A 26,160-nucleotide genomic window follows, 5' to 3' on the forward strand; every position below is an offset into this window, starting at 1 on the left:
TAAGAGAGACTCTGGGCCATGCGGACGCCAGCAAGGCTACCTCGAAAATGTCCGGACTGAAGTAAGCTCCCAACGCTCCTACTCCTGTCCAAAAGCTCCTGCTCCGGTACGATGATCTGTGCAAAAAAGCACAGAAGTGTAGCATCAGCACAACCGACCCCATGTGCTGGTAAGTGCCTGGCCTAACCCCGGCGAAGTAGTGACGAGGCTAGACAGGACCTACCAAAAACAACCTGTGCAGATATATAAATACAAAGGAAACAGAAATAACAACAGAGAACATCAACTAAAAAGGGGAAGAGGGCATGCTCGGGGAAAATACAGCGAATACAGATCAACGGATATAACGACGAAACTATCTCAATACCATAGCTCATATATAAGTGGTCGGCGCGCCACACGATCCCATTTCTTAATTCATAAGTGGACGGCGTGCCACACGATCCCATTTCATAATATATAAGCGGTCGGCGTGCCACACGATCCCATTTCATAATATATATATAAGTGGTCGGCGTGCCACACGATCCCATTTCGTAATATATAAGTGGTCGGCGTGTCACACGATCCTATTTCATAATATATATATATATATATATACACATATATATATATACATATATATATATATATATATATATATTATATATATATATATATATATAAGTGGTCGGCGTGCCACACGATCCCATTTCATAATATATATACATATAATCTTTCTAAAGGAGGCCCCATTAGGGGGAAATTCAACAACGTAACAGTTTAACCCGGCAAGGGTACAACTAACAGCCCAAATATCCCGGCAAGGGAGCAACAACAATAATAGACTACGTGTCCTGGCAAGGGAAAAGTCACAACACTTTCTCTTTTAGTCACTTCTTTCTCAATTATCAAATTCTAGTTTGAGACAACGATCCAATGATATACCAATTGCAATTCCTCCTCAACCTTTCACATTATAGGAAACTTAGCAATCAAACAAGAAAGATGTTTCACAAAGTCCGGTTCAAACACAATTAAGACCCACGGTCATGCTAGACTCCGGTGTATAGATAACCGTCACCATACCTATACACTGTACTCTTCATTTAGCAATTAGCAAATAATATCCTAATCCTATTCCCTCTAACCAAAGTTAGAACAAATACTTACCTCGGTCCAAGAATAGCAATCAACTCTCTAATACCGCCTTTCCTCTACAATCCAACTCCGAAACAATGATATCTACGCATAATTAGTTCAATAATATCAATAAGGGCTCAAAAAACATAATCCCATAGCCTAGAAATGAAATTCCTATCATTCTTCCAAAAACACCAAAATTCGACCCCGGGCCCACATGGTCCAAACTCGAGGCTTGGACCAAAACCCGTCACCCATAACCCCGCGAGTTCAAATATATAATTTATTTCAAGATTCGACCCCAAATTGAGGTTGAATCACCCAAAATCCCCAAAGCCCTAACTCTACCCAAAACCCCCATTTTCTACTTTGAATTCATGATTTAGGGCTAGGAAATTAGTGATTAGTGGAAGAAATTAAGAGGGAAAGAAGTTAAGAACACTTACCTAAGAGGCTATGGAGAAAGAAGCTCTTCAAAATCACCTATGGAGTGTTAGAGAGAGGAGCTCGTGTGAAGAAATGGCTAAATCCCGAGCTACTGATTTTGTTTTGAACTTAAAAATTCGCTGGGCAAAAATGCCCTTCGCGTTCGCGTGAATGAGGACGCGTTCGCGAAGGGTGGATAGTTTAAGGCATCGCGAACGCGAGGTGCTAATCGCGAACGCGTAGAAGAAGGGGCTGGGGTCTAGGACTGGCTAGTACGCGAACGCGAGAGAGGACTCACGAACGCGATGAAGGGGAAGCCTGGGCTATGCGGACGCGGGGTATGTCCGCGAACGCGATGAAGAGGGACCGCTGAAGCTTCGCGAACGCGTGACTGGAACGCGAACGCGATGAAGGGATTTGCTGTGCAAAAATTGCAGAAAATCTGCTATGTTTTCTAGGTGTAAAACTACCCCAACCACCTCCGAATCACTCCCGAGCCCTCGGGGCTCCCAACCAAACACACACACTAACTCAATAACATCCTACGAACTTAGTCGAGCGATCAAATCGCCAAAATAACATCAAAATCAATGAATGCAACCTCAAAATCATCATTTTCATTTCAAACTTCTTAAACTTCTAACTTTAGATATTTAGGTCCGAAACACGTCAAATGACACCCGATTTCGACCAAACTTTACAGAAAGCGCTTAACACATATTTAAGACTTGTACCGGGCGTCGGAACCAAAATACGAGCCCGATACCTTAGTCTTTTAATCAATTTTCATTTCCATTTTCCTTAATAATTTCAGAAAAACAATTTCACAGAAAAATTTATTTTCTCGGGCTCTCGACCTCGAAATTCGACTCCGGGCATATGCCCGAGTCTCATATTTTTTCTACGGACCCTCCGGGACCGTCAAATCACGGGTCCGGGTACGTTTACCAAAAATGTTGACCAAAGTCAACTTTAATCATTTTAAAGCCACATTTTGAAATTTTTCACAGAATTTAACATATAAGCTTTCCGGCTACGCGCCTGGACTGCGCACGCAAATCGAGGCAAGCAGAAATGAGGCTTTCAAGGCCTCGGAAGCACAAAAAAGAGAGAATTCCGGTGATGACCCTTTGGGTCGTCACATTCTCCACCTCTAAAACAACCGTTCGTCCTCGGACGGACAAAAGAAAGAAGTACCTGAGTCGGAAATAGATGAGGATAACGGCTCCGCATATCAGACTCGGACTCCCAGGTCGATGCCTCTGGAGGCTGACCTCTCCACTGGACACGCACTGAAGGAAAACTCTTCGACCTCAACTGTCGAACCTGCCGGTCTAGAATGGCTACCGGCTCCTCCTCGTAAGACAGATCCTTGTCCAACTGGACAGTGCTGAAATCTAACACGTGGGCTGGATCGCCGTGATACCTCCGAAGCATGGACACATGAAACACTGGATGCACGACTGACAAGCTGGGCGGCAAGGCAAGTCTGTAAGCCACCTCTCCCACACGATCGAGAATCTCAAATGGGCCAATGAACCTAGGGCTAAGCTTGCCCTTCTTCCCAAATCTCATCACGCCCTTCATAGGCGACACTCGGAGCAAGACCCGCTCACCAACCATGAAAGCTACATCTCGAACCTTACGATCCGCATAACTCTTTTGCCGCGACTGAGCCGAACGAAGCCTGTCCTGAATGATCTTGACCTTGTCCAAGGCCTCCTGAACTAAATCTGTACCCAATAACCGAGCCTCCCCCAGCTCAAACCATCCGACTGGAGACCGACATCGCCTACCATACAACGCCTCATATGGAGCCATCTGAATGCTAGACTGGTAGCTGTTGTTGTAGGCGAACTCTGCTAAAGGCTAAAACTGGTCCCACGAGCCTCCAAAATCAATGACACAAGCTCGGAGCATATCCTCCAATATCTGAATAGTCCTCTCGGACTGGCCGTCCGTCTGAGGATGGAACGCTGTGCTCAACTGAACCTGGGTACCCAACTCCTGCTGAACTGCTCTCCAGAAGCGCGAGGTAAACTGCGTACCCCGATCCGAAATAATAGATACCGGCACCCCATGAAGGCGAACAATCTCTCGGATGTAGATCTCAGCTAACCTCTCCGATGAATAAGTGGCTGCAACAGGAATAAAATGCGCTGACTTGGTCAGCCTATCAATAATGACCCAAATAGCATCAAACTTCTTCCGGGTCATCGGAAGTCCAGTAACGAAATCCATGGTAATCCTCTCCCACTTCCACTCGGGAAGCTCCCTCTGAAGCAAACCATCAGGCCTCTGATGCTCATACTTAACCTGCTGACAGTTCAAACATCGAGCCACATATGCAACAATATCTTTCTTCATCCTACGCCACCAATAAAGCTGCCGCAAGTCCTGATACATCTTCGCGGCGCCCGGGTGAATAGAATACCGAGAACTATGGGCCTCCGCTAAGATCAACTCTCGAATCCCATCGACATTGGGCATACAAACTCGCCCCTGCAACCTCAAAACACCATCATCATCTAAGGTCACCTTCGTGGCACCTCCACGCTGCACCGTGTCTCTCAGGACACACAAATGGGGATCATCAAACTGCCGATCACGGATACGCTCCAATAAAGAAGAACGAGCGACCGTACAAGCTAACACTCTGCTAGGCTCAGAAATGTCCAACCTCACAAATCGATTGGTCAGGGCCTGAATATCCAAAGCAAGCGGTCTCTGGCTGACCGGAACATAAGCAAGACTACCCATGCTGGCGGACTTCCTACTCAATGCATCGGCCACCACATTGGCTCTCCCCGGGTGGTACAAAATAGTAACATCATAGTCCTTCAATAGCTCCAACCACCTCCTCTGCCTCAAGTTCAACTCCTTCTGCTTGAACAAGTATTGCAGACTCTTGTGATCCGTGTACACCTCACACGTCACACCATATAGGTAATGCCTCCAAATCTTCAAAGCATGAACAATGGCTGCCAACTCGAGATCATGAACCGGGTAATTCTTCTCGTGGATCTTCAACTGCCTCGAAGCATAAGCAATGACTCTGCCATCCTGCATCAATACCGCGCCAAGCCCAATACGGGAAGCATCACAATAAACTATATAAGACCCTGAGCCCGTGGGCAAAACCAATATCGGTGCCGTAGTCAGAGCTGTCTTGAGCTTCTGAAAGCTCGCCTCACACTCATCCGACCATCTGAACTGGGCACCCTTCTGGGTCAATCTGGTCATCGGGGCTGCTAACCCCAAGAAACTCCGAATCTCTGTAGCCGATGCTGGTCGAGGCCAGTTCTTGACTGCCTCAATCTTCTTCGGGTCCACCTGAATACCCTCTGCTGATACAACATGACCCAGAAATGCAACCGAACTCAACCAGAACTCGCACTTCGAGAACTTAGCATATAACTGACTATCCTTCAGAGTCTGAAGAACCACTCTGAGGTGCTGCTCGTGCTCCTCCTGGCTGCGGGAGTACACCAAAATATCATCAATAAAGACTATCACCAACATGTCCAAATATGGCCTGAACACTCGGTTCATCAACTCCATGAATGCTGCAGGGGCATTGGTCAACCAACGACATGCCAGGACTCATATGCCCGTACGACNGGGATTTGCTGTGCAAAATTGACAGAAAATCTGCTATGTTTTCTAAGTGTAAAACTACCCCGAACCACCTCCGAATCACTCCCGAGCCCTTGGGGCTCGCAACCAAACACACACACTAACTTAATAACATCCTACGAACTTAGTCGAGCGATCAAATCGCCAAAATAACATCAAAATCAATGAATCCAACCTCAAAATCATCATTTTCATTTCAAACTTCTTAAACTTCTAACTTTAGATATTTAGGTCCGAAACACGTCAAATGACACCCGATTTCGACCAAACTTTACAGAAAGCGCTTAACACATATTTAAGACTTGTACCGGACGTCGGAACCAAAATACGAGCCCGATACCTTAGTCTTTTAATCAATTTTCATTTCCATTTTCCTTAATAATTTCAGAAAAACAATTTCACAGAAAAATTTATTTTCTCGGGCTCTCGACCTCGAAATTCGACTCCGGGCATATGCCCGAGTCTCATATTTTTCTACGGACCCTCCGGGACAGTCAAATCACGGGTCCGGGTCCGTTTACCAAAAATGTTGACCAAAGTCAACTTTAATCATTTTAAAGGCACATTTTAAAATTTTCACAGAATTTAACATATAAGCTTTCCGGTTACGCGCCCGGGCTGCGCACATAAATCGAGGCAAGCAGAAATGAGGTTTTCAAGGCCTCGGAAGCACGGAAAAGAGAGAATTCCGGTGATGACCCTTTGGGTCGTCACATATGTTTAGATTAACTACACGTGTCTATGTGAATCTTCAAAGGATGAGATTGCTTTTGTTATTCTCTTTTATTATGCTTATATTTCCGTTAGTAGTAAGTGATAACCAAAAAAGTCAGATTAATACTTCGTACTTTACAGTACCAATATAATAAGTAATTAAACTTATATAAAGATAACATTGACAAATAAAATTGTTTACCCGTAAAACGCTACAATTGAATTTATACATGGTTTGTGGACAAGCGAATCGATTTGATCCCAAAATGATAAATAAATTAAATAAGAATGTAAGACTTAGCGTTGAAATCACGATAAGACAGTGGAGAGTTTGGTTCCGGGGGCAGAGCTTGCGAAAGCAGTAATAACGATATTAAGAAGCAAGAAAATAAAATATTATTGATCTTTTAAACAGCATATAGCATAAGTTTTCAGAAAATTCGTCGTCCCTACAATGGTTGTTGGAATCCTTATTTATAGTGTCACATAGGGAACAAGGTCCTAGGATCAAGCCTCTCTTAAATGATAATTATGGGGGCCATTGAAGAATGTGTAACGGCAGCCTATTAATCCCATATTCTATAAACGGACTATGTATTTAATATGCAGAATATTCTTCATTGAATGCTATGGGTGACATGTATTCATTCGTCTTCATGAGCAACATTCCCTTCAGGGGCTTCCCGGTGCCAGTCGAGACTGTTGTCTCCGGTCTTGGCTTTCACCTATCTCGCTTTCCATCTGTCTCTGGTTCCACGTGTCACTCTATTATACGAGCATTTAATATGAACCAATTTTACCCTATACAAAAATCAAGCTCAAAAAATATGTAATAATTACTCCATTTTCTGAAAAAATAAACATATTCACCCGACTATGAAATAAATAAGCAATTTAATAGATACAATGTAGCTAGTGGGTATCAACTTTCACAGATTTTAGTTTTTTTTCTTTTTCTTCAATTATTACTATCAACGGGAATATATAAGCATAATAATAGAGAATTAACAAAAACAATCTCATCCTTCAAAGATTCGCATGGACACGTGTGATTAATCTAAATATATATTGATAAATACTGGAGAAGCACTAATGGAGTGGAGCCGCTCCCATAGATGCATATTCACAAGTGCAACATCAACAACTACTACCTTTTCATCTTTCTTGTGATTTCACCTTTTATCAAACTAACTAACTTTCTAGTCTGATCACAATATGTAGTTTTTCTTGTGACTATCACATGATTCAGTCCCAATATCAGTTATGAAAAGTTGCTGTGTTTATTAAATGCCCAAAAAACTAACAAATATGTTATATTTATTGAGTTTTTTTATTATTTAAATTAAATTATCTTGATCAATTTTTGAAGTATAACTGGCAAATTAAGATACTTAGCTTTAATAAAGTAAAATATACAGTTTTTTACGTTTGATGATTGAATTTACTCGCAAATGAAAGAAGACCCCTGCTTTGGAGTGCTATAAAAGAAAGATTGGCATAAACAAATTTAAAATATATTTCTTTAATTTATATATGTTCTAGTATTCCTTTACTGATCAAAGTAGAGTATTTGAATATTTAAAAAAGAAAATTTTTATTTTGTGTCTCACACAATTACTTCACTTTTTACTGTTTTCCTGCCTAGCTGGCAAAAAAAAATGCCCAACCATAATTCTTCTATTTGTTAATTAAGCTAATCCTGTCAAATCATTGACCACAAAATAGTCATGAACTCATGATTAAGCTACGCCTAATGATGTCATTTGATTGAAACTTAAATCTGTACAATTTTACAATACAGTGATGAGTTAAACACTTAAACTGCTCGTCTTTATATAATAAGTTACTAATTCGATTATGCTACTAAGAAATATATGTACCTCTTCCCCCCGCTCCCTCTCTCTCTGGTTTCCTTTTTAGATTTGAAACTTGAGTAGCATCAAAATGAAGGCATCCAAAAGAGACTATCATTGTAGTAGAAATGAGGAGCCCCTCTAGAGGGCTGTTATATAGGAATTAACCAATGTATTCTGAATTTTAATCTTTCATGACATAAATGCCCGGAATTTCATTTTTTTTATCAATTTCACTAACAAGAATTTGGTTCTTTTGAAAAATACGATCGGGAGGAGCTATTGTCCTGAAATAAAAAAAAAAAAAATTTCAACATTTCAGGACAAAAATAAGTATTGTCTAATCCCTAGATAACAGCCCTAAGAATGGTTGTTTGTGCACCTCTCCCGATGATTGCTATTCCAAATAGAGCCCAACTTTACCCACCCCCCTCCCCCCCCCCCCCCAAAAAAAAATAGAGCCCAACAGCCCAAATAGATAAAGATCATCAATTTTGTAGGGTATTTTTACATAAAATAGCCGGCCATATTCACTCTTTATTTTTTCTAGTCATACATATAGATCATACAGTAATTATATATAATTATACATATATAATACATAAATTATATCTTTACCGGCTATTTTTAGTTTTAGTGGTTGGATGAGCGGATATTTGTGTTAATTCTTCATTTTGTGTAGTCCAATAGTGGAAGATCAGTGGATATGGGTTCTTGGTTTGGGCCGCTGGTGTTACTTTGCATGGGGCGGCCTATTTAGTCGCACCCATTTAACCTATACCCATATTTTTAAAATTATTTAACCTATATCCTAATATTGACAACTTCAAACCCGTCGCTGCCTCCTCTTCTTCTCCTGCGACCTACGCGCTCCATACTTGGTCATTTTCATTCCTTGTGGCAGGTTCAAGATATGAAACATTCAAATTGTGATTCGTGGGTGAACCTCATTACCTATTCCTTCAGAGAAAGTGATGCATGATGCTGTACCAAGAGGGTTTCTATCTCTTGCAAATAGTTGTAGACTTGTAGTCACAACACTAGCCTTGAAGTTTTCATGTTTGCATCTGTAGATTCTCTTTCTCTTTCTCTTTTTCAGCAATGTTATTCTATTGCAAACAATTAGAAAGAGAGACATGAGATCTCCAGTTAAATTCTTTTACCATTTGTTTGTCTCATCAATTGTACAAATTTCCTTTTGTCCCCGCTCTTGAAACTTTTGAAGGGTCGTTTGTTTGCAAATGGCAAAGGGGGATAATAATAATAAAGAAAGTGAAGAACTTCAGACAAACTTTTGATTTTGTCTGAAGTTTACACTAGAAACTAAAGAACTTTAGACTAATTTGTCTAAAGTTTGCACTACGAACTGAAGACTTCAGACTAATTTGTCTGAAGTTTTTTTGATTGCTTTTGCAAGTCAGGCCAAACTTCAGATGAAAATATCTGAAGTTTTACTTTGATAAGGTCAGCCATGAATTCTTGCTACTTCAGGCCCCGTATGTCTGAAGTTACCCGAAAAGTGGGTACGCTTGCAACTTTTTTACAAAGCGGATATAAGTTAAAAAGTGACCCAAAAACTGGGTATGATGCAAATCCCTACGGAAAACCTAGCACACCCTATGACTTACGAGTATGAATATGTCTACCTAATTTATTAACTTACATGTAAAACCATTTAAGAAATCAAAATAAAATTGCAACTAGACTTGTTGAGAAGAATAATAAAAAAAAATAAAATATATTGAAATTCTGGAAGATTTAATCAAAACAGTCACTCTCCCAAACGCTTAAACTAAAAATAGCTGACGCATACTTCATATATGTATTATTCATACATATTTGTATAAGCCATGTATAAACTGTGTATAATCTATGTATAGCTGTTAGAAAAAATAAATAGTGAATCCATCCGACAATTTGTACAAAGGTCCCAAAAATTTCTCAAGAGTTTTTGGTTCGGAAAATATTTTCAAAAAAAATATTTTCTAAATATTTGATTACAAGAAAATATTTTCTAAAGAAAACATAAGAGTAAAAGTGGATTCACTATCTTATGTATAGAAAGTCATTTTCTTGTATAACCTATTACTAAGTCTGGTGTTCGTATATGCAATTGAGTAATAAATTTATCTATCTAAAGTTCTATATTCAAGCAGATTAAGTGAATCAATGCATTATGCAGAAATTCTCGCAAGTTACCATTTAGTAAATTATCCTCTTTTTTTGGTTGTTGTTGCAGTGTATAGACGTTTAAACAATGGTCTAAAGATCACTTGAGAGAAAAGTGAAAATCTTATGAAAAAACGTTAAATCATGTCTAGAATTTTATAAAGTACTACAAATGTTAACACAGTCTAATATTTTGCTTGTAAGGTTAAGCAAACTAAGAGCCTGTTTGGAAAGCCACCTTGGAAATGGATTTGGGTGTAATTGGGTGTAATTACACAGTTTGGCATGTTTGTTTGGCCAAGTAATCACTTGGTCAGCATGAAATTGGGTGTAATTGGAGGGGTGTAATTACACTCTCCAATTCTCAAGGGGGAGGTGAGAATTGGTGGTAATTACAAGGTTGCTTTTTAGTTTCTTTCTTTTTTTGTTTTTATTTTAATTTATTTTCTTTATAACTTTTTATTTCTATTATTTTAATTTCTTTTGAAATTTTAAATATATTTTTCTATGTACATTATTTATGTTTTATTTCTCTATCTTTACTTCTTGTGATTCCATGTAATTGTTTATATTTTATTTATTATTTATTTTATTATTCTACATTTTGAAACTACACCTCCTAATATTAGAAATAATGAGGCATTAATAACGTGGCATATAATGAATGATGCAATTAAAGTGGAATTCCATTGTTGAATTTGGTTATAAACTTATCATGTTTCCTAATCTTAAGTTGCAGTGTGACTTACTATTATTATGTTGGAATTTGACATATGCTAAACTATTTTATATTTTTGATTTTTGAAATTGTGTTATATTCATGGATCCAATTTACTTGTTTTAGTAGTATTGGTTCACATTGTATGTTGTTCATCTTTTAGTTAGAATTGATGGATTAGTTTTGTCAAACATTTGAATAATGTTATGACACAATATTTATAAATGTTAATATATTTTATCAATCATGAATTCCATGATGTTCTTACAAAACGTATATTTAATTTTTGTAAGTATCTAAACTAAATATTATTAATTTAAAAAATATATATAAATTATTTTTACAATATTAGTTATAATTATACGATTACTAATTAATGTATATTCACGAAAAATTATACATCTTAAATAGCAAATATAATATCATTTATACTTGTAAAAATTTATAGGCTTTATTATATTAATTTGTAAGCTTTGATAATTACTTAATTTAAATTTTAATCTAACTGTGTAATTACGCTTGTGCAACCAAACAGTAAACTTGTAATTACACTGTAATTACACTATGACAAACAAACATGTCATCGTAATTACACAACTGTTTAATTACTAGGCTGTGTAATTACTACCCTAATAATTACACCAATTCCAATCACAGGGTGGCTTTCCAAACAGACTCTAAAAGTTATATGAGCAAAACTTTATACCCAAGTCCAACATTGTCCTTAAAGGATATTATCCAACATCTAAATAGTAACCTGGGGGGGGGGGGGGGGATTCTTATACATAAATCAACAAAAAGGAAAAATATCACCAGGCACCCTATTTGGTCACCCGTTTAACATGTACCAATTTTTTCAAAGAAGTTCAATTGATATGTAGTTTTTAGGTAATTTAACTTCAAATATACACACAGACACACTTTTTCTCTTCTTATTCGTTGATGTTTTCTTCTTCTTTGTATTCTATCACGTGTATCCAGGAGTTTAACTAAGCACAACCTGGGGGATAACTACTGCTTAGTTTCATCGAATCTGCCACGAGTCAAGTTTCACGTCTCTACCATGACCTTGTTTGAAGCTAAGCTTGTTGTGAAAAGTGATTTAATTGAGTGTTAGATTTGCTAGAATGTTACCATGTTTGGATTCTCTGTCGAGTGTCGTTTTTATTATGGCTGGAAGTTTTATATTAATAGATTAGATCATGCTTATAGGATCTTTAGTTGGGCGGTGGCGAATTTTTTTGGTGAAATAGTATACGCAGCGACCAGCGAGGCAACGTAAGGTTAAATAGGGTGCATAAATGAAGTGTACAAGAGAAAACATTCCATATTTTAGCCATTTATTTAGGCAACACAACATGCAGAATTTAACTGTTGAACTTGAGGAAGTATTAGTTTCAGAGGCCAAAAATTGCATTGGCTCATATCTTCTCCAAGCCTCCTACAGTCATTGCTACAATGGAACTTTTTTTTCTTCAGGCATTAAATATATTCAACTCCTCTTATTAGCTGCTGTTTTTGCATAATACCATATCACTACATACAAATCCAGCGTAATTCTTTTTGGATTCTCACTCGGTGTCGTATTCATATTGGGATCCGACTAAATTCATATTTATATTGGGAAGTTTCATATTGGGGTAAAGCGCTTCCTAAAACAAAGGCGTCTCCAAGGCTCAAACCTGAGATTTCTGGTTAAGGATGAAGGAGTACTTGTTACTCTATCAATTTTTAGAAAGATTTACTTGGATCATTTTTGGTCTTCTACTCTGCGCGTTTGGGGAGTCAAAAATTGTCCTTTCCAACTTTTTAATTTAAATTCCTTATGAATTTATAATTATTCCGTTTTGATAGTTAAAATTTTTTTTTCAGAAAACAAAATTTGATGTCTAAATATTGTTGTAGGTTGTGCTTAGGCTTTCTTCTTCTTCTTCTTCTTCTACTTCTTCTTCTTAGTTGCAAAATTAATTTATTAAATTTATTGTTATTTTGAGAATTTGATAATTGGTGTTTGCTTTTTTTTTTTTTTAAAAAAAATATTTAAAAGTTATGTGTCACGACCTGGAATTTCCACCGTCGGAACCGTGATGGCGCCTAACATTTCACTTGCTAGGCAAGCCAATGTTAGAATAACTTATCCATTTTTAACAGTTTAAGTTAGCTATTGGGGAAGAAAAGAAATAACTGAAATAAACCAAAGTAATAATGCAGGAGTTAAAACAGCCTAACGCTTAATATATCCCTGAACCCGGTGTCACAAGTGCACGAGCTACTAGAATAGTACATACAAGGGTCTGAAATAAATATAAAGCCGTCTGAATGAAAATACACAGCTGAATAAAACAAAAAGGGAAGGGGACTCCAGGAGTTGCGGGCGCTGAGCAGCTGTACATCAAGTCTCCGCAAGCTGTCCGATCCGAGCTCACTAATAACTGCCGCTGGGACCGACTCCAAAATCTGCACAAGAAGTGCAGATTGTAGTATGAGTACAACCGACCCCATGTACTCTGTAAGTGCCGAGCATAACCTCGACGAAGTAGTGACGAGGCTAAGGCGGGTCACTCACACTATAATTTGTACGCAGTATAAAATAAAGGGAGATAAAAGAAATACGGAACATGATAAGAAAATCAACCACAATTAATAACTACAGCCTCAAGTAATAAGCCAGTGTCGCCCAGAATTACCAATCCTTAACATTTAAAATGAGAATACCGAAAACCAACACAACTCAAGGAAATAGAAACACATAGGTTGTTGCGGCGCACAACCCAATGCCACTGTACAACATAGAATCCTCCCTTATTTCACCGTAATAACATTAGCAATAGCAAATAATATATATATATATACATATATATATATATATATATATATATATATATTGCGCGTAACCCGATCCCACCATATATCAATATCAGTATCATTATTCATCCTTATGTCACCATATCAACCCACCCTTATTCCACCTGTTGCGGCGTGCAACCCGATCCCACCGTATAATACAAATTCACCCTTATTTCACCATATCAATCCATGCTATTCTACTTGTTGCGGTGTACAACCCGATCCCACCATATCAGTACTAAATTCTCAATGTGCAAAGTCAATTTAACAATTCAATCACGAGAACCTTTTACGATCAATGAATACCAAATTGAACCAAAAAGGAAACCTTGTACAACATGGGAATCTACATAAGTAATACTACATAGCGAGACCAGTCCAGTAATTATCATGACCCGAATTTCCCACCCTCGGGAGTCGTGATGGTGCCTACTAATAGGAGCTAGGCAAGCCAATTAATTTAATACTTCTCTCAACATCATTAACAGTATAAAGAAGAACGAGGCAATTAATATAAAAGCGGAAGTCTTAAAAAACATAGATAACTGAAAACCAAATGCGGAAGTTTAAATACAACTCTACCCAGATCCGGTGTCGCTAACTCACGAACTACTAAAGAGTGCTAAAAAAAATCTGAATAGAAGTACATCAATGTTTGTCTCGGTACAAGGAAAACAAACTAATAACATAGAAGGGACTCCGGCCTGCGGATGTCAGCTAGGCTACCTCGAAAGTCCCTGGACTGAAGTCAGCTCCCGATCAAATCCTACTGCTGAGGCCCAAAAGTTGCTCCTGGATCTGTGCAAAAAGATGCACAAAGTGTAGCATCAGCACAACCGACCCCATGTGCTGGTAAGTGCCTGGCCTAACCCCAGCGAAGTAGTGACGAGGCTAGACAGGACCTACCAAAAACAACCTGTGCAGATATATATGTATATACAAGTGCAACAAAATAACAGCAGAAAATACCAATTGAGGCGGGAAGGGGACATGCTTAGGGAAAATACAGATGAAAACAACTTATCAGAAGTAAACACGAAACTACATCAGATCTCATAATCTATATAAGTGGTCGGCGTGCTACACGATCCCATTTCATAGTATATAAGTGGTCGGCGTGCCACACGATCCCATTTCATAATATATAAGTGGTCGATGTGCCACACGATCCCATTTTATAATATATAAGTGGTCGGCGTGCCACGATCCCATTTCATAATATATAAGTGGTCGGCGTGCCACACGATCCCATTTCAAAACATATAAGTGGTCGGCGTGCCACACGATCCCATTTCATAATATATAAGTGGTTTCCGGGCAAGGGAGAGTACGACTAAGCAGTTAAATCTCGGCAAGGGAGCAACAACAATAACTTATACGTCCCGGCAAGGGAATAATCACATTTCTTTCTCTTACGTTCATTTCTTACTTTTTAATCAAGTCAAAAATCGAGCCAAAGCTCCAAAGAGTTTACACATCATATTTCCTTCTCATTCTCTTCATATCATATAGAAACCATCAATTAACAAGGAAGAGTCACTACAGAATCCCAATTAAGCACGAATAAAGACCCACGGTCATGCTAGACACCAGTGTATACATACTCGTCACCATGCCCATACACCGTACTCAACATTTAGCAATTAGCAAATAATACTCTAATCCTATTCCCTCAAGCCAAAATTAGATCAAACACTTACCTCGGTCCAAAGAATAGCAATCAATCCTCAAATACCGCCTTTCCTCTACAATCCGACTCCGAAACAATGATATCTAGGCATAATTAATTCAATAATATCAATAAAGACTCAATGGCAACATCCTATAGCCTAGATATGAATTTTCCTAGCATTCTTCCAAAAATACCAAAATTCGACACCGGGCCCACATGGTCCAAACACGAGGCTCGGACCAAAACCCAATCACCCATAACCCCACGAGTTCAAATATATAATTTGTTTTAAGATTCGACCACAAATTGAGGTTGAATCACCCAAAATTCTTAAAAACCTAACTCTACCCAAAACCCAAATTTCTACTTTGATTTCATGTTTTTAGGCTCGGAATTTAGTGATTGATTGAAGAAATTAAGAGAAGACGAGGTTAGGAACACTTACCTATGAAGTTATGGAGGAAGAGCTCTTTAAAATTCGTCTATGGGGTGTGAGGAAGAAGGGTTCGTGTGGAAAAGTGGAGTGAATCCCGTAACTATTCTATTTTTAAACCTAAAAAAATCACTGAAGGGTTTTACTCTACGCGTTCGCGACACAGAGGTCGCGTTCGGGATGAAGGGGGACTGGAGGCATCGCGTTTGCGATGGGGTGATGCGAACGCGAAGGGGAAACTGGTGGGGGGTCCTGGGGGTTGGTCTACGCGAACGCGAGGAGGTAGATGCGAACGCGGTGGAAGGTTTAAAAGAACTACGCGAACGCGGGAAGGGGGGCGCGAACGCGAAGAGGGGGGGACACCAAAGCACTGCGAACGCGAGCCTGAGGCCGCGTTCGCGAAGAACAAAAAGGGTCTGAGAAAATGCAGAAAAATCTGATCCTTCTCCTAAGTTTTAAAACACCCCGAACCACCTCCGAATCACTCCCGAGCCCTCGGGGCTCCCAACCAAACATACACACTAATTCAACAACCTCCTACGAACTTAATCGAGCGATCAAATCGCCAAAACAACATCAAAATCAATGAATCAAACCTTAAAATCCTCATTTTTCATTCTATCTTCATAAACTTCAACTTTAGTTATTTAGGTCCGAAACACGTCAAACGACGTCCGATTTCGACCAAACTTTACAGAAAGCGCTTAAACCATATATAAGACTTGTACCGGGCGTCGGAACCAAAATACGAGCCCGATACCACAGACTTTTAATCAATTTTCATTTCCATTTTCCTTAATAATTTCAAAAAAACAATTTCACAGAAAAATTCTTTTCTCGGGCTCTAGACCTCGGAATTCGACTCCGGGCATATGCCCGAGTCCCATATTTTTCTACGGACCCTCCGGGACCGTCAAATCACGGGTCCGGGTCCGTTTACCAAAAGTGTTGACCAAAGTCAACTTTAATCATTTTAAAGCCACATTTTGAAATTTTTCACAGAATTTAACATATAATTTTTCCGGCGATGCACCCGGAATGCGCACGCAAATCGAGGCAAGCAAAATGAGGTTTTCAAGGCCTCGGAAGCACAGGATGAAACTAAGCCAATTTAAGCAAATAACAGGAAATCATGAAACTATATAAAGATCTACCTTCATTAACAAGAGAATACATTGATTAACAAATGGCAGCTATGCATGGAAAATATTTAGAGCATATAATAGTTAAGACATAGNTTCTTCGGGTCCACCTGAATACCCTCTGCTGATACAACATGACCCAGAAATGCAACCGAACTCAACCAGAACTCGCACTTCGAGAACTTAGCATACAACTAACTATCCTTCAGAGTCTGAAGAACCACTCTAAGTTGCTGCTCGTGCTCCTCCTGGCTGCGGGAGTACACCAAAATATCATCAATAAAGACTATCACGAACATGTCCAAATATGGCCTGAACACTCGGTTCATCAACTCCATGAATGCTGCTGGGGCATTGGTCAACCCAAACGACATGACCAGGAACTCATAATGCCCGTACCGAGTGCGGAATGCTGTCTTAGGGACATCGGATGCCCTAATCCTCAGCTGTTGGTAGCCAGATCTCAAGTCTATCTTTGAAAACACCTTCGCACCCTGAAGCTGGTCGAACAAATCGTTAATCCTCGGCAGTGGATATTTGTTCTTTATCGTCACTTTGTTGAATTGCGGTGATCAGTGCACATCCTCATTGATCCATCTTTTTTCTTCACAAATAACACCGGCGCGCCCCAAGGAGAAACACTGGGTCTGATGAAACCCTTCTCTAGCAAGTCTTGCAACTGGTCCTTTAACTCTTTCAACTCTGGCGGGGCCATGCGATATGGCGGAATGGAAATGGGCTGAGTGCTCGGAGCCAGGTCAAGACAAAAGTCAATATCCCTGTCGGGTGGCATACCCGGCAGGTCTGAAGGGAAAACCTCGGGGAACTCCCGAACAATGGGAACAGAATCAATAGAAGGGCCCTCTGTGCTGGAATCGCGAACATACGCCAGATAAGCTAAACACCCCTTCTCGACCATGCGTCGAGCCTTCACATATGAGATAACACTGCGAGGTGGCATGACCTGGGGTCCCTCTCCACTCCAATCGGGGCAAATCTGGCAAAGCCAAGGTCACGGTCTTGGCGTGACAATCCAAGATAGCATGATACGGGGACAACCAATCCATCCCTAATATAACATCGAAATCCACCATGTCTAAGAGTAATAAATCAACACAGGTCTCAAGACCCTCAAACACTACCACACAGGAACGATGAACTCGGTCGACCACTATAGAATCACCCACTGGTGTAGATACATATACAGGAACATCCAAGGCATCACTAGGCATAACCAAGTAGGGTGCAAAATAGGACGACACATATGAATACGTAGACCCAGGGTCAAATAGCACTGAAGCATCCCTATCACAGACCAGAATAGTACCGGTAATGACTGCATCTGAAGACTCAGCCACTGGCCTGGCTGGAAGAGCATACACCGAGGCTGGGCCCCACCTCCCTGAACCATATCTCTGGGACGATCGGCTGCTGGCTGGCCTCTACCTCTGGCGGTCTTAGCTCCACCTCTATGATCTCTACCTCCACCTCTATGGCCTCTACCCCCGCCTCTAGCTGGCTGGGCGGCCTGTGGATCACCTGATGCCTGAATCATAGGACGAGGACCCTGCTGCTGAGAGCTGTCAGAAGCTCGAGGGCAATACCTGGAAATATATCTCGTGTCGCCACACGTGTAACAAGCCCTCGGCTGTTGAGAATAACAGAGTGGTGGCGCGCTGATAGGTGCTGATGGTAAACTGAAAAGCTGCTGGTCATAAGACTGCGGCTGAGAGCCACGACCACCTGAAGTACCATGTGAGACCTGTAGGGCTGACTGAAAGGGCCTCGGAGGATGGCCTCTACCATAAGAATCCCCACCTCCAGACGAGGTATCACTGAATCTACCTGCATGACGGGGTCTCTTGTCTGACCTATGACCACCTCCCCGTGCAAGACCATCTCAACTCTACGGGCCGCATTGGCCGCCTCCTAAAAAGAAATCTCACTACCAGCTCCCATAGCCATCTGGAGACGGATCGGCTGAATCAATCCATCAATAAACCTCCGCACCCTCTCTCTCTCTCTCGGTGGGGAGTATAACAATAGCATGGCGTGCTAGATCAATGAACCGAGTCTCATACTGTGTGACTGTCATTGAACCCTGCTGGAGGCGCTCGAACTGCCTGCGAAGAGCCTCTCACTGAGTAACTGGGAGAAACTTCTCCAAAAACAACTCTGCAAACTAGTCCCAAGTCAATGATGGCGACCCTGCTGGTCTGGATAAACAGTAGTCCCTCCACCAAGTCTTGGCGGATCCTGCAAGTCGGAAAGTGGCGAAATCGACCCCATTGGTCTCCACAATACCCATAGTCCGAAGAACCTCATGGCAGCTATACAAGAAATCCTGGGGGTCCTCTGAAGAAGCACCGCTGAATGTGGTGGTGAAGAGCTTGGTGAACCTATCCAGTCTCCACAAAGCATCTGCGGACATAGCCGCTCCATCGCCGGTCTGAGTCATAATACCCGGCTGAACTGCCACAGCTGGCTGAACCACTAGAACCTGTGCCTGGGGAGCTACCTGCTCCGAAGTACGTGTAGCAGGAGTCTGAACTCCTCCTCCGGCCTGAGAAGTGGCTGGTGCTACTGGAAGCAAACCCGCTCTAGCGACGCTCCCCACAAAGCCTACCAATCTGACCAGGGCGTCCTGAAGAACTGGGGTGGCTATGAACCCCTCTGGGACCTGAGTTGGTCCCACCGGAGCTGCTGGGGCTGGAACCTCCTCATCATAATCAACTTGAGGCTCCACCTCTGGGACTGCTGCTCGGGGCTGAGCTCTGCCCCGGCCTCGGCCTCTGGCACGGCCTCGGCCTCTACCCCTCGTAGGAGCTGCTGCTGGGGGCTCGGGCTGCTGCGCGGTAGAAGAGGAAGCACGTGTTCTCGCCATCTGCGAAAGAACAGAGTAGAAAGATAATCAGTATTTGAGGAACAGAATCGCACGACAAGAAGGAACAAAAGTGAAATTTTCCTAACTCCGTAGCTTCTGGGGGATAAATACAGACGTCTCCGTACCGATCCCACAGAATCTATTAAGTTTGTCCGTGAGTAGCGAGACCTATGTAACCTAGAGCTCTGATACCAACTTGTCACGATCGGGATTTCCCACCCTCAGGAGTCGTGATGGCGCCTACTAATAGGAGCTAGGCAAGCCAATTAATTCAATACTTCTCTCAACGTCATTAACAGTATAAAGAAGAACGAGGCAATTAATATAAAAGCGGAAGTCTTAAAAAACATAGATAACTGAAAACCACATGCGGAAGTTTAAATACAACTCTACCCAGATCCGGTGTCCCTAACTCACGAACTACTAAAGAGTGCTAAAAACAAGTCTAAATAGAAGTACATCAATGTTTGTCTCGGTACAAGGAAAACAAACTAATAACATAGAAGGGACTCCGGCCTGCGGACGTCAGCTAGGCTACCTCGAAAGTCCCTGGACTGAAGTCAGCTCCCGATCAAATCCTACTGCTGAGGCCCAAAAGCTGCTCCTGGATCTGTGCAAAAAGATGCACAAAGTGTAGCATCAGCACAACTGACCCCATGTGCTGGTAAGTGCCTGGCCTAACCCCGGCGAAGTAGTGACGAGGCTAGACAGGACCTAGCAAAAACAACCTGTGCAGATATATATGTATATACAAGTGCAACGAAATAACAATAGAAAATACCAATTAAGGCGGGAAGGGGACATGCTTAGGGAAAATACAGATGAAAACAACTTATCAGAAGTAAACACGAAACTACATCAGATCTCATAATCTATATAAGTGGTCGGCGTGCCACACGATCCCATTTCATAGTATATAAGTGGTCGGTGTGCCACACGATCCTATTTCATAATATATAAGTGGTCGGCGTGCCACACGATCCCATTTTATAATATATAAGTGGTCGGCGTGCCACACGATCCTATTTCATGATATATAAGTGGTCGGCGTGCCACACGATCCCATTTCATAATATATAAGTGGTTTCCGGGCAAGGGAGAGTACGACTAACCATTTCATAATATATAAGTGGTTTCCGGGCAAGGGAGAGTACGACTAAGCAGTTAAATCCCAGCAAGGGAGCAACAACAATAACTTACACGTCTCGGCAAGGGAATAATCACATTTCTTTCTCTTACGTTCATTTCTTACTTTTTAATCGAGTCAAAAATTGAGCCAACGCTCCAAAGAGTTTACACATCATATTTCCTTCTCATTCTCTTCATATCATATGGAATCCATCAATTAACAAGGAAGAATCACTACAGAATCCCAATTAAGCACGAATAAAGACCCACGGTCATGCTAGACACCGGTGTATAGATACTCGTCACCATGCCCATACACCGTACTCAACATTTAGCAATTAGCAAATAATACTCTAATCCTATTCCCTCAAGCCAAAGTTAGATCAAACACTTACCTCGGTCCAAAGAATAGCAATCAATCCTCAAATACCGCCTTTCCTCTACATTCCGGCTCCGAAACAATGATATCTAGGCATAATTAATTCATTAATATCAATAATGACTCAATGGCAACATCCCATAGCCTGGATATGAATTTTCCTAGCATTCTTCCAAAAATACAAAAATTCGACACCGGGCCCACATGGTCCAAACACGAGGCTCGGACCAAAACCCAATCACCCATAACCCCACGAGTTCAAATATATAATTTGTTTTAAGATTCGACCCCAAATTGAGGTTGAATCACCCAAAATTCTTAAAAACCTAACTCTACCCAAAACCCTAATTTCTACTTTGATTTCATGTTTTTAGGCTCGGAATTTAGTGATTGATTGAAGAAATTAAGAGAAGACGAGGTTAGGAACACTTACCTATGAAGTTATGGAGGAAGAGCTCTTCAAAATTCGTCTATGGGGTGTGAGGAAGAAGGGTTCGTGTGGAAAAGTGGAGTGAATCCCGTAACTATTCTGTTTTTAAACTTAAAAAAATCACTGAAGGGTTTTACTCTACGCGTTCGCGACACAGAGATCGCGTTCGCGATGAAGGGGGACTGGAGGCATCGCGTTTGCGATGGGGTAATGCGAACGCGAAGGGGAAACTAGTGGGGGGTCCTGGGGGTTGGTCTACGCGAACGCGAGGAGGTAGACGCGAACGCGGTGAAGGGTTTAAAAGAACTACGCGAACGCGGGAAGGCGGCCGCGAACGCGAAGAGGGGGGACACCAAAGCACTGCGAACGCGAGCCTGAGGCCGTGTTCGCGAAGAACAAAAAGGGTCTGAGAAAATACAGAAAAATCTGATCCTTCTCCTAAGTTTTAAAACACCCCGAACCACCTCCAAATCACTTCCGAGCCCTCGGGGTTCCCAACCAAACATACACACTAACTCAACAACCTCCTACGAACTTAATCGAGCGATCAAATCGCTAAAACAACATCAAAATCAATGAATCAAACCTTAAAATCCTCATTTTTCATTCTATCTTCATAAACTTCAACTTTAGTTATTTAGGTCCGAAACACGTCAAACGACGTCAGATTTCGATCAAACTTTACAGAAAGCACTTAAACCATATATAAGACTTGTACCGCGTATCGGAACCAAAATACGAGCCCGATACCACAGTCTTTTAATCAATTTTCATTTCCATTTTCCTTAATAATTTCAGAAAAACAATTTCACAGAAAAACTCTTTTCTCGGGCTCTAGACCTCGGAATTCGACTTCGGGCATATGCCCGAGTCCCATATTTTTCTACGGACCCTGCGGGACCGTCAAATCACGGGTCCGGTTCTGTTTACCAAAAGTGTTGACCAAAGTCAACTTTAATCATTTTAAAGCGACATTTTGAAATTTTTCACAGAATTTAACATATAATTTTTCCAGCGACGCGCCCGGACTTCGCACGCAAATCGAGGCAAACAAAAATGAGGTTTTCAAGGCCTCGGAAGCACAGGATGAAACTAAGCCAATTTAAGCAAATAACAGGAAATCATGAAACTATATAAAGATCTACCTTCATTAACAAGAGAATACATTGATTAACAAATGGCAGCTATGCATGGAAAATATTTAGAGCATATAATAGTTAAGACATAGAAAGAGACAATAAAGGAAAAGCGGAAAATCAAGAAAATTAGGTAATTTGGCGGCGTATAAGCACTCGTCACCTAGCATATACGCCGCTCACATAAAATTCACATAGCACATAGTTCGAGGGTTCCTAATTCCCTCATGTCAAGGCTAACTACGACACTTACCTCGCTCCAAAGACCACTCAAAGCTCAACCACATATTTGCCTTTCACACAAGCCTCCGAACCAACGATATCTAGCAAATTACCAACCAAACAATCCAAAATAGGCCTTAGGAATTACCCATGATTGTAAAAGATTCAATTTAGGTCATTATTGAAAAATTCAACAATAGTCAACCCCCGCTTGGTCCAAACCCGAAATTCGAACCAAAACCCGATTACCATTCACCCGGGAGCCCGGTTATGTAGTTTGTTTTGGAATTCGATCGCAATTTGAGGTCTAAATCCCAATTTTACAAAAATCCCTAATTCTATCCAAATCCCCAATTTCCACCATGAAAACACTACATTTTAGGTTGAAATCTTATGAAATGTAATGAAAGATTGAAAGAAATGGGTTAGAATTGTTTGACCAAAAAGTATAAGACCTTTTGTTAAACTAATTAAATAAGAAGATAGAGGGTAAATCCTAGTTAAGGATAATTAATTCTAGATCTGAGATGGATAACATGAATAGAAAAATATAGTTGAGTACAAATGTTGGCAGTAACTATGGCCGGATCCAATAGTATGAAAAAGACTATGCATTAAATAACATTAAATGGCAATAAAATATAAATAAAGGAGAAGATTCACCCAATCTTGAGTGAGGCATATCCTCTTTCATTTGATAAAGATGAATGATAGACAAATACAAGAATCCTAGGACCCTTTTCGGATCTGATGGGGAATGTGGAATAACAGATAATCTAATCTCTTAGAGAGATGTCTTTTATTTTTTCTAGAGATAGAGAGTCTGTCCTCCCCTTAGAGAAGTCCTCTCTTCCTCTTTATAAGGGATATCCCTAGAAAACTCTAAAAAAGTACAATTAGAGGGAATATTCGGTGGAATATTCCCTTTGAAGATTCCAAAGCAAAACTAGCCGTTACATCTATGTGTACTCAACCTCGGCCCTATTGATTAATGCTCGACCTCGGCCTTATTGATCACTGCTCGACCTCGGCCAGACAGCTCAATTTGATTCGCATGTTACACATGATAATTGTCTCTGCATGTCGAATTTCTCTAATTTGATTTTGACCCATACAAGAATCACTTACCAATGATTTGGGGAAGAAAGGGTCTTGGAAAAATCGCCTCTAAGGTTCTAGGTTATGAAAATTTGAGGAATGAGAGAAAAATCTCGTCTAACTCAAGTTTTACACAGCTGCAGATGTCGCAATTGTAACCTGGGGGTTTGCAATTGTGAACCCCGCAAATGCGAGAAACACTTCGCAATTACGAAGCCTCGACATCTCTGCTGCCATTGCATATGCGGACAATCGTTTGCAAATGTCAACCTGAGGGGGATCGCAATTGCGATCCCAGTTTTCACAATTGCGAAAAGTTCCACCCAGCCCACTACTCGCAAATGCGATGGTTCCTTCGCAAATGCGAGGCTTGCATTTGCGAGCCAGACCTCGCAAATGCGAATTTTGCAGACCTGATGCACCAGCAGTTTATTTAAGTTCAAAAATACTCTGTAGCCTATCCGGAACTCACCTGAGCCCTCGGGGCTCCCAACCAAACATACACACAAGTCCAAAAATATCATATGAACTTGCTCGCGCGATCAAATCGCCAAAATAACACATAGAACTACGAATTGAACACCAAATCAAATGAAATTTTCAAGAAATCTTTGAAACTTTTATTTTTTTACAGTCGGAGGTTCGAATCACGTCAAACCAACTCCGTTTCTCACCAAATTTGACAGACAAGTTATAAATATAGTAATGGACCTGTACTGGCTTCGGAACTAAAATACGGACCCGGTATAAACAAATTCAAACATCGGTCAATTCTTAAAACTCATTAAACTTTCAAACTTTTAATTTTGGATAAAAATTAATAACTCGAGCTAGGGACCTCCGAATTTTATTCTGGGCATATGCCCAGGTCCCAAATTACGATACGAACCCACCGGGACCGTCAAAATATAGATTTGGGTCCGTTTACTCAAACTTTGACCGAAGTCAACTCGAATAAATTTTTAAGGCAAAATTCTTACTTTTATCAGTTTTCAACATAAAAGCTATTCGAAAAAACACCCGGACCGTGCACGCAAATTGAGGAGGGCTAAAATGAGGTATTTAAGGCTTCAAAGTACAGAATTGGTTCTAAAACATAAGATGACCTATCGTGTCATCACATTCTCTACCTTTAAAACAATCACTCGTCCTCGAACGGACATAGAAAAGTACCTGGGCCGGTGAAAAGGTGGGTATATCTACTCCGCATGTCCGACTCGGACTCCCAAGTAGTTGCCTCGATGGGATGACCTCTCCATTGCACTTGAACCGAAGGATAACTCTTTCACCTCAGCTGACGAACCTTCTGGGCAAGAATAGCCACCGGATCCTACTCATAAGTCAAATCATTGTCCAACTGGACAGAGCTAAAATCTAACACGTAGGACGGATCACCGTGATACTTCTAGAGCATGGACACGTGGAACACCGGATGAACTGCTGATAAACTAGGTGGAAATGCGAGCTTGGAAGCCACCTCACCCACTCTCTGAAGAATCTCAAAAGGTCCTATAAACCTAAGGCTCAACTTGCCCTTCTTTTCGAACCTCATCACACCCTTCATGGGTGAAACTCGCAGCGTTACCCGCTCTCCGACCATGAATTCAACATCACGAACCCTACGGTCGGCATAACTCTTCTGCCTGGACTGAGCTGTGCGAAGTCGATCCTGAATAATTTTGACCTTATCTAAGGAGTCCTTTACCAAGTTTGTACCCAACAACCGAGCATCCCCCAGCTCGAACCATCCAACTGGCGATTGGCACTGCTTACCGTATAATGCCTCATAGAGAGCCATCTGAATGCTCGACGGGTAACTGTTGTTGTAGCTATCTCCGCAAGTGGCAAGAACTGGTACCAAGAACCTCTGAAGTCTATAACACAAGCGCAGAGCATATCCTACAATATCTGAATAGTGCACTCGGACTGTCCGCCCGTATGAGGATGAAATGATGTGCTCAACTCAATCTGTGTGCCCAACTCACGCTGAACTGCCCTCTAGAAGTGCGAGTGAACTGCGTACCTCGATCGAAAATGATAGACACGGGCACACTGTGAAGACGGACGATCTCGCGGATGTAGATCTCAGCCAACCGCTCTATAGAATAGGTAACTGCCACATGAATGAAATGCGCTGACTTGGTCAGCCTG

General features: G+C 41.1%; 1 pseudogene; it reads right to left on the minus strand.

Annotated features, from left to right (window-relative positions):
* Positions 2,761 to 25,807, minus strand: LOC109229902 (annotated as a pseudogene).

Source organism: Nicotiana attenuata, chromosome 7, assembly GCF_001879085.1.
Source record: "Nicotiana attenuata strain UT chromosome 7, NIATTr2, whole genome shotgun sequence".
NCBI classification, from domain to species: Eukaryota; Viridiplantae; Streptophyta; class Magnoliopsida; order Solanales; family Solanaceae; genus Nicotiana; species Nicotiana attenuata.